Source organism: Mya arenaria, chromosome 5, assembly GCF_026914265.1.
Source record: "Mya arenaria isolate MELC-2E11 chromosome 5, ASM2691426v1".
NCBI lineage: Eukaryota > Metazoa > Mollusca > Bivalvia > Myida > Myidae > Mya > Mya arenaria.
The window spans coordinates 22,528,185-22,539,437 of NC_069126.1; positions in this window are offsets into that span (position 1 = coordinate 22,528,185).

An 11,253-nucleotide genomic window follows, 5' to 3' on the forward strand; every position below is an offset into this window, starting at 1 on the left:
TTGTTTTGCGCCACAAACTTAAAAATTGGACACTTGAGACACTATAAATCTGTATTTGCATAAGGTTTTGTGACTTTTCATCCTTTAACGAAGATTTGTTTTATATAATATATGCACATTACACTTCACTTAGAAGGAGGAAGGTTGCTTACATTTTTCTCGGTGATTATATATAATAAAAATATACACCGCGCTTGTTGTACTTGTCGGTATTAATTGAATTTAAAAGAGCTATCACGCATGTTGTACTTGTTCGGTCATCGTTCCTATCTTAAGCTGCTAAGTGGTCAAAATGCCATACTGTAGCGGTTATTTTCATTGGAGATTAATTAGCGTTACCGGCAGGTGTCGATTAGATATTCTGAGAATAGATGGAACAGTCAATCGCTTTAGCATATGCTAAGAATGGCCCTAAGGCTTGAATAATAATTATCAAAAGACCTGCCTTTTGAAACTCATACGTTACTTGGTACCAGCGAAGATCAATCGGTTACGGCTAAGGTCAACCGCTAATGGCTATTTTAAGTACTGTCCAGAAATTAGTTTTATTAGTTTACTAAAATCCTATTAAAGGGGTTTGGTCTAGTTAAATTTTACGTCACTGAAACTATTAATTGACAAGCTTTTTCTTGTAGCAATAGCCAGTAAAACACTTTGATTATTGTCGTGAGGTTAAATATATGACATGATATCGTTAAACTATTTAGGGGTAGTTAGGAAACAGTTCTAAATGGCCAACTGCAATTGGGGTCAATTGGAAGGTATAAAACACTTATCCGGAGCTTGATAGTAAGTTAAAAAGTTAGTTTAGAGTCAGAGTCTGAGTCTATCACTGGTTAGGAGTGTGGGTTATACTCTGCAAAGAAGTTAAAATCTGAGATAATGTAATTTGGTTTAAATCTTCAGGTCTACAGACCGGGTTGAGGCAATCTGCCAGGTTAAGATCTGAAAGTCAGCTTGCTCTACTGTAAAAGTACAAAATAATCAACACGTAATAAATAAATCATTTCTAACAATAAATTTTGTTCATCGGACTTGGTTGTTTTGACTTTGTAAATAAACGATTGAACGGCTTAGTGTATAGGACGCGGTTCGGAGTGAGGGTGTTACAAATAAAAAGGTCACCGTTCGTAGCCGCGCATGTTGTACTTACAATCTGATTCTGATTAAATCTGCCTTAAGTTATACACTCATTTAAGTAAGTTGAATATGAAACTATGATTGTAGATTATCAAATGGTCGTATACAATCAATTCCCGCACAAAACGTTATCCGAGTTTAAGGTTTACTTCTTTTATATCAAAAAAGCAAATGAATCCTGACAGCCTAAATCATGCTAGAATAATTTCCAGCCCTCCCTCGAATGGATTTGTTATCACGTTCGTTTAGTGAAAGCTTGGCGCTGTAAATAGGATGGAAAATATCCCAGTATAACGTCTGTACCGCAAACGACCGAACTTAGAAGAACGAGAGCTCCACATCTTCCAGAACTATCTTAATATCATAACGTAAAATACTTTATTACAGCAAAACCATGTCTACTTTATGTTCACTGATCGCAAAAGTAATGACCAATAGAACCAACTTTATCAGGCCAAACTGAAACATAAAGTCGCTTTTTGTTGTAGGAGGCTTGAATTTAAGCCTTATATAAAAAAACGAGTAGACAAAAGAAATATACAATTTAAACACTTATCTATATAAATACATGAAAACATTATATAGGTTAAAACAGTGATATGGACTTTGATATTAACATTGCATATGTAATGATTCTAAGCATTTTGTATTAGATGAACATCCGGTGTAGAAGTCAGATTGGTTGTATAAAATTTAAGCGTTCAATCTAAAACAAAATGCCCAATCCTTTGATTTTTAACGTGTGGTACATGCATTGTTTGAAAATGGGCCACCTTCCATTATGTATTTCCAATCTACCTCACATCTCCTAGGGTAAAACGATGTGCTAAAATAATTGGAGGGTTCGGAATTGTGTAATTTCAGAAATCGACATTAACCTTAAATTTAACTAAAATAAGGCCGGGTTGTTGAGCATGATTGTCACACAGATCGATGCTTATTCGAACTAAATGGTGGTAGCTTGACATGTGTCACTATATTTGCGTTCCAACGTGTTCCAATTCTTAGTTAGTCAATTATATTGCGGTTTGAACAACTTAACGATTCAAAATTTACATATATTGTAAAACCTTTTTCATTTTCTTTTGAGGTGACTTACTGATGTTCATAAACGAATGGCTGGTCTGTCTAGACAGAATTTGACATGCCTAGTTTCAAATGCAGCCCTTGAAACACCCTACGACGTGCATGACATTCTCTGTAACGTAGATAAGCATATAGGAGAAACATAAAAACAATCTATGAATCGTGTACTTTGTGGAGGTTAAACTATTTGGATCTTGCATAATAATGAATGTTAGTACATCATTAGGCTTCAATTCCAGAGAAAGGTAGCCCGCCCGTGATAACAGTTCCTGAATTCCTTGATGGAGAAGGTTCGACAACGACTTGTGAAGTGCACAATGCTTTCCCAGCCTCGGCAATAGAAATACGCGTTGGCACATTTTTGCTAGCTGAAGTTAAACAAACTGATTCATTTCACAGATCTTCTAATACGTTTACAAGTCGTGCAAAGGCGACAAAGACTAATAAAAGTGTAATGGAAAACAAACGTGTTGTACCAAGAAGAGTAAACATGGCTTTGGTTTAAAACTAATGCCAATATGCAAAAACATCAGTATAAAATGTAAGTTTAACCCAAAGCGATTGACGATTATTGTTAAATTTTAAGAAGGGAATATATGAGAAAAAAATCCTAAACTCAATATAACTACATTTCTCATAGTAAATGTTTGTATAATTGAACTATGAATTCAACATTTTTCTTGTTTGGTTAGTGTGTATTTTTGTAAACTAAAGAGTATATGTTTGTATTTCCTGAATTGAATAACGGTAACATTTGAATTCTATACTTCTATTGATGAGTTTGTTCTATGTTGTTTTCAGATCCCCCGTCGGATCTTTCCATATTCGTCAACAAAACACATGAATATAGCAACAATGTTTCTGTATGTTTCTTAATCATGTCTTGTGAAACGGATGCATCGAATCCGCCTTGCACAATTGAATGGGCAAGCGACAACGATATTTTAAGAAACGTACAAAGAAACAACTGGACAACTAAAGAAGGTGGGAGTTACCGTTCTTTTTCCATCGTGCTCTTTAATGTCAGTAAAGACATGGCTGGTGGAACTATATCATGTTCAACAAGATGCGATCATTTCCCATCGCATTTAAATGCAAGCTATGAAATATCGGTTTCTGGTACGTACTCGATCTGATACATTTTCTCGAGTTTCGTTAACACTCTCAATCAAACCAAAACAGCTAGTTCATGTAATTTCTTCTTTCAAAGGAATCTTACGGAGTAAACATAACTGTGCTCTCCGCTTATTTTATGATATTTATCAGTGAAATTAAATCAAAATGATATTTCACTATTTCATACAGAAAAAATAACATTCTGAATGAGATTAATGTGTTCCTATTTTGCCCGTTGTTTTTTCCAAATCAATCGTCAGTGCTCATAGGGCTGGAATATACAATTTCAACGCAGTGTTTCCGGAATGACATATTTGTCCGTATTTTATTTTTATTTAATTATGTTTTGTAAAAGGGAGATAAAATGTTATGCACCTTTTTAATCATGTTTCGCACAATGTATAAAATATATTTCTATTTTGGCTCTTGTCCTTTCTGTGGATAAGTCTTCAAGGAGCGCAATATAGGTTGGTGTTTTTTTATAACGCTCAACATATTTGTCTTTAATGATCTAAAAAAACACAAGGAATATGAATTGGATATTTTGGCGCTTTTAAGTGAGGAATTTGTGACCACGTAGCTATAAATGATATGGTTTTATTTGCTTTAATCATTAAAATCAAGTGAGTCAAACATAATAATGCATTACAATTTAAAAAGGCAGCAACTTATTAGGTGGCCCTTCAAAGACTTTAAAATAGTGAAATGTCGAGCGAAAACAAAACATAATAACATAAAAAATACGGACTGTTTCTATTTATTTCTAACGATATATCATAATTAAAATACATTCCGGAAAAGTAGTCACTGTGTAGAAATATTTCAGGAAGTAGCACAGTTAAGGGAGTACGCAGTATAGAGAAAACAACAGATAGTGTACATCTGAATGTAGATTAAACTGAATTCTGATTACAAGTGGGTAAAACACATTCATCGACTGCAGCTCCGGCCATTGTGATTTCTAATTTCTATATTATATTAATAATATACAACTACGAGACAATGGAGAACTAAATGTCTCTTGAAATACTGGTACAGTAACTTTTATCTAATTGCAGAATCAACTTATAACTCTGCACCACAGGCAACCCAACATAGCATGTGTCGGTCATTTACGCCGTAGCTGAAACAATTATTGTAGCAACGTTGACCTTGCTTCTATTTAGGCGATGCACACCAAATATTATTCATGGTAATACTGCAGATAATTTAATTTGAAATAAGACATTCATATCAATATTTGTTTGACCGATATATATCTTATTTGTCTTGATCCTTGTTTCGAATTAAGATTATTAATAGACAAAATACCATCTATATTATTTTATCAGAACTCGAGAAAAGCTATTTGTCATCGCCTGTTGCCCTTTGACAATGTTTTACTTCAGGAAGACTCGTGTGTTATTACACTGCTCAGATCAGCACAAATTGACTCTGCATACAAATACTCATAATAGAAGTGTAAGAAATTTTAGTAAGTTTGACTATATACGTCAGGAAAATCAGTAGGGAAGAGAAACTTGTTAAAATCAATGTCATTAACTCGATAATTCTATGGAAGCTACGGAAACATGCTTCGAAGCCAGAAATATACTGTTTTGTTTTTTATGGCATAAGGATCGAAAGTCATTTGCAAAAACAACACTCATCTTACATGAATATGACGTAAATATGTATCAATGAACCTTGGATCGATAATCATTGGATCAGAGCAATCAGCTGAAGTATATACACATATTATAATGTCAAACTTGAATATTTGCTACATCGGTAAATTCGCTTATTAATCGAAATACATAAACTGTTGGCGTTCACATGAGTAGAATGGCATTCAGATAGGTGAAAGAATGTCGTCGTGTCCTTCGTAATTTAATCACAGTTATCTTGTTTTAACTTTTGACACAGTTTATGCAACGCTTCTACGCCAAAGGACAAGCGCAGTTAGAGAGCCAGTTACACATGTGTATGATACTGTGCAGTCTAATCTTGAGCCAACTGTCTATTTCAATCTGATAAGATTTCTTCAATTTATAACGGTAAGTCTTCTAGACTAAGAAGCGTATGTTGTTTCTACTCCAAGATTATTTCGATGTTTGAAGCCGTGTAATATTACGGTATTAAAAATTAGTTTAAACGATCTATTTGGTCCATCTATAATTGATATTAGTTCACACAAATAAAATACTCAATAATCGTATTCCTAAACTTTTAAAAATGAATTTGCAATGTTACTGGTAGTTTTATCCTCTTATGTTTATTTTTATACAATGATGAACTATTAATTTTGGAAGAGAGGAGGGTCAGCAAGTGCTTTCGAGATCACAAACGCACCTCAACATTTGGAGATGGAAGGAAACAAATATTCATATGAAAATGAATATCATTATGAATATGTGGACACACCATCCGATCACAGAGACAGTCAGACAAACGGGCCGGATGCAAATTATATTCACGCTCTATGAAACTATTTGTGAGTAAAACATTTTGCTATATAGTCATATTTATATTTTTCGTAAATCCTATAATCATACTAGTTACGCTAACCGTTTCAAGGCGTTTTTTGTTTATATTATATATTGAGGATGTACTTATTTTTGCTGTATTAGTTTGCAGAATAAAACGTGTATATGTAAACCAAGTTTATACTTATGCAAATAAGATTGCACACATAATGACTAATTCCCCACATAAACTCGTCGCCGCGGATATACGTTAACCAATATAAAACTGGTTTAACTACAATGCATATGCTATTTTTTTCAGCTCGATTGCAAAGACAGCTTTAGCTGTTACCCATCACATTTCTGATTATAAACCAGTTGTCCTTGTTGACAGACAAATTATCTCATCCTGCCCCTGGTAAAACACAAAAAAAAACACGACGTCTAGGATAGATTTGGACACCTCAATCGTTAAACCATTTTCATTCTGTTGTTTTCTCAGTGATTCATATCAAAAATAGTTTATACGAAGCTGGACTGAGAATAACAACCTTGAAAATGATTCAGATAAGATAAAACATTTGACATGGTTGAGTATCTTCGGAAATTGACTTAACACTCTAAAGCTGCATATTTAAAATGAATGCATGAATGAATGAATGATTGAAATACATTTTTTATTCTTATCGGAAAGATACGTGAGGAGGTGACGAAATTGTAGTGAGGTTTAAGTGTACTTGTACGCAAAACAATCATGCTTTTATTGCATTTGCTTCCTCCTTTTTTATACTTTTATCATATCATTGTTAATTTATTTCCCATATGAGTGCATAGTTGCGCAAACTGTTCTTAGATGCGTTTTATTAGTTAGATGTATATATACTATTGAATTGTACCTTTGAAGAATCAGGAGGCCGTTTTAATATATATCTCAGTCGATTTCGGTCGTAAATTGAAATTATGTTGTGAGTGAATTCAACTTACTCCAGCATTGAAAATGAACACGAAGTTTAGGTAATTGATGCACCGACATTTATGTTTATTCAGAAGTATATTACTTAAGGTTTATAATAAGTGTACCTTTCTGTTGATTTATTGTTTTCAAGCGGATGCGGTCTTTTAATATGCCTATACGGTTAATTGTGTAATGTTAAGACAAATTTGATCTTTAAGATACTGAAAGCTGGATTCCATATAGTAACATATATTTTCCTTGTCTGTTCTGATGCGGTATCCAAAACATTTATTTATAGACTTTATTCGATAATAATTGTTCAATGGAAACTATTTTACATATATTTCCATCTCTATTATAAAACAAAATGTAATAAAACTAATGTTTTGAATTGTTTTTTTCTTTTGTATTATGATGATTGTTTATGTTAAACATAATTGTTTGCCAAATTTGTCATTTAAGCGCCCCTTTGCACGAAATAAAATTTACTTAAGCGTCTGCATTTCTTCGCTTATTATATGAGTTGTAATTGTGAGCTTAAGGAAACAAAATGGCATATAACTGAAAGAAATCAAAAGTGATTAAGTGCTTTGTTTTTAACCAAGCGCCATGAAACAACGACCTGAGTTTAACCCGTCCATTCGCAGGCCTGTACCATTTGGTCTACAATCGTATAGAAACAAACACACTTTTTAAATGCCGACAAATGAAGAAAACAAACGGTCCTAGCTAGGTCAATTGTAACGGTTTCCTCCCAATCGCTGAATGAATACATGTGTCAATGTGTTTGGTCGATGTTCTCACAGTGTTCGATATGAAAGAAGCATTTGTGTCATCACCAAATCGCCTATTCAAATTTTAGGGTAAGTGTTACTTCGCTTGGAAGTACAAGAGCCATGTTACGAACCAGTTGTTGTAATTTAAAGATACATTTTGAGATTCAAACCGCGTATGAATCGATATGTTATTCAAATAACATAGATGTGACGGCGTATGCAATTTATATTTTAGCACATTTCATTTAAAAAATCACGGGTTCAATTAATCAAATAGTCCAGTTTTGCAATGACATTTCCACAGATGGCAATAAAAATATATAAACACAGAGGCAGATATCCATGAATATGAATTCAATGGGTTGCTCGTGTGTTACAACCATATATACCAGAGGAGACTAGGACAATGAGTTATTGAAATGTACCTGTTAAGGTAAGTATGATGCCATTTCACTTAACAGACAGTTCAGGCGAGTATGAAGGTATAAAACATTGGGACTGCTGATGGTAGGGTCGAGGAAGGGTTTCCCCTGCCGCCCGCTCCGAATATTTTGAAAAGTCGACCATGAATAACGTAAATCAAAGAACTTTTAAGCATCAATAAGTTTCGGTAAGATAACCCTCTAATAATAGCAACATAAGTTTGAATGAATATTAACAAATGGTTAATTAAGGATTTGTCGTATTTTCTTGCGTGTATGCTGTATGAACGCAGAGGGGAACTCGAGCAAATTCAATGAAGTGCGCTAGCGATCAATACTTATATTTATTATATATAGTACTTTTATTTATTAAAAAACTAATCATTACGATAAGATATAAACAATGTGTTCTACTATTGACTATCTCTTCTTAAACAAATGTCGACGTATTGTATAAAAGAATAGCTGATATTTGTAACGTCGCATATCATTAATTAAATTACGTCGCAATGATCTTTTCGCAGGGCGATATTGACATAAACTATGACGTGATAACTCCGTGCGTGTTATACAATATGAACGTCAAGAATTATCTTCACAAAGGACAGGGCGAATGTAAATAGTATGTGATAATAGGATATTATATATCCAAGCGAAATGTAACTGCATCAATGTATAAACGATGTTGAGCGCATTTGTTATTCATATTTGCGCTCTAATGAGTAATACTCACATTGTTTGCTTTGCTGCTTGATGCTGTTCATTCATTGTTAACAGTCAGGTTAATTGCTAGTGGCTGTTTATTGATAGCAATTTATGTTTATTAGCTCCAACCCACGACAATAAGTACAAACATGTCTTTAGAAATGACAATATATAATTATGTTTTACGGTTCTTCTGCCATCTACAAAAAAACAACAACATTAGATTCATGAAATTAATAATATCCAAACTGTATGTGCAAGTATTTTTTAAAGTAAAAGCAACACTGAAGGAAGTTACCTTACCATATATTAATGTAGTATTGCTAAACTGAACTTGCAACCCTGGTGGAACATGCACATCATGGCAATTGCCTGGTGCAGCAATTCCCTCTTTCTTGACCCGATATCGATATCGCAACAAAATCATACAGATGTGTTTCAAACTTAAAAGGGAAACGGTATTTTGTGTATTAATGAAACGATGAATCTGATTTAAAACATGAAAAGTTCAGGCATTCCAAAGGAAGAAAATTGCTATTAAACTGTGAATAGGATGCATTCAGTATATGATATATATGTCTGATGGACATAACAAATACGTACTATCCAAACTGAAATACCTGAGCAGGACATGTGATCTAATTACAACTACCAACCCTGCATTCATTGCATTTTATTTCTCTGAAACCTTCCTACTTTAATTAGTAGCAACGATGAACGTGTTTGTCTTTCGTTGATGAAAAATGCATGGTACTTGTGAAGTTACCCTTTATCAAAAATGAAAATTATATTTAAACGATTTACAATTTTTTTTTCACAATATAAAGAATATTAGTCTTACAACAAAAGGCATTTATTCCAGCTAGTCAGACCTTAATTTAAATTATTTGTGAACGTTCGTCTAACCTTGTAAATACTTTTTTCAGTCTTACTCTTAAGTATCCTCAGTTGAAACAAAATTGTTATCTTCGAGAATTTATTTAATTAAGACTGTGAAGAAGTTCGGGCTGGTCATTAACCAATATCATGACAAAGGAATACAGGAGATTATAGTAGACATGTGTACGATGCTGTTCAATTTACTATTGAGACAAATGCGAATCGCGATGTTGTAAGATGTTTTTAGTTTATAACCATCACATGTGCAACACAAATATAGTAGACAGAATCGTAACATTGATTTCGTTGCCTTAATGCTTTTTGAGTGCAAAATGCTTACACATGAGTAATTGTCTTAGCAACGTTCATGGTTATCATGAAATTGATGTAATACTTAAAAAACAGTATCGACAATACTATTGTATGACATCACTGAAAAGCATTAACAGCACATATGTATATTTTACGAGTATATATAATGTATATATATGTCTTCTAGACTAAGAAGCGTATGTTGTTTCTACTCCAAGATTATTTCGATGTTTGAAGCCGTGTAATATTACGGTATTAAAAATTAGTTTAAACGATCTATTTGGTCCATCTATAATTGATATTAATTCACACAAATAAAATACTCAATAATCGTATTCCTTAAATTACTAAAAATGAATTTGCAATGTTACTGGTAGTTTTATCCTCTTACGTTTATTCTTATATTGTGAGAAATATTTATTTTGGAAGAGAGGAGGGTCAGCAAGTGGTATCGAGATTACAAAAGCACAACAACATTTGAAGATGGAAGGAAACAAACGTTCGAATGAAAATGAATTTCATTATGACTATGTGGACATACCATCCGATCACAGAGACAGTCAGACAAACGGGCCGGATGCAAATTATATTCACCTTTTATAAAACTATTTGTGAGTAAAACGTTTTGCTAAATAGTCATATTTATATCTTTCGAAAATCCGATAATCATACTAGTTACGTTAACCATTTCAAGGCAAATTAGTTTGCACAAATATAAATTTATTCACCAATCATTAATTGGATATACGTTACCCAAAATAAAACTGATTTTACTATAAAACTGGTTTAACTATATGCTATTTTTTCAGCTCGATTGCAAAGACAGCTTTAGCTGTCACCTATCACACTTGACTCCGTTTACTTGATTATAAACCAGTTGTCTTTGTTGAGAGACCGAATTATATTTTCCTACCTCTGGTAGAACACGAAAACACGGCCTCTTGGGTTCGAGTTGGACACCTTTATCGTTAAACCATTTTCATGTATTTTCAATTATTCATATTTAATATAGTTTATACGAAGCTGTACTGAGTATGAAAACCTCGGAAATGACTCAGATAAGATAAAACATTTGACATGGTTGAGTATCTACGGAAGTTGGCTTAACACTATATAGCTGCGTTTTTAAAATGAATGCATGAATGAATGATTAAAATATATTGTATTTTCCTATTCGCAAAGATACGTTTGAGGAGCTTACGAATTTGTAACGACGTGTAAGTGTACGTGTACGCATAGCGTCCCATATTTTTACTCACTTCCTCGTGTCATGTTACATGTGATTCCACATTTGTACAATGTACACATACAATGATGACGTAGCACACAGACAAGTATCCAACATGAACACGCCCCTGTACCAGAAGGGTACCAGAAGGGTTTTGCAACCTCTAATGATTTAACGGTGACTTCAAGGC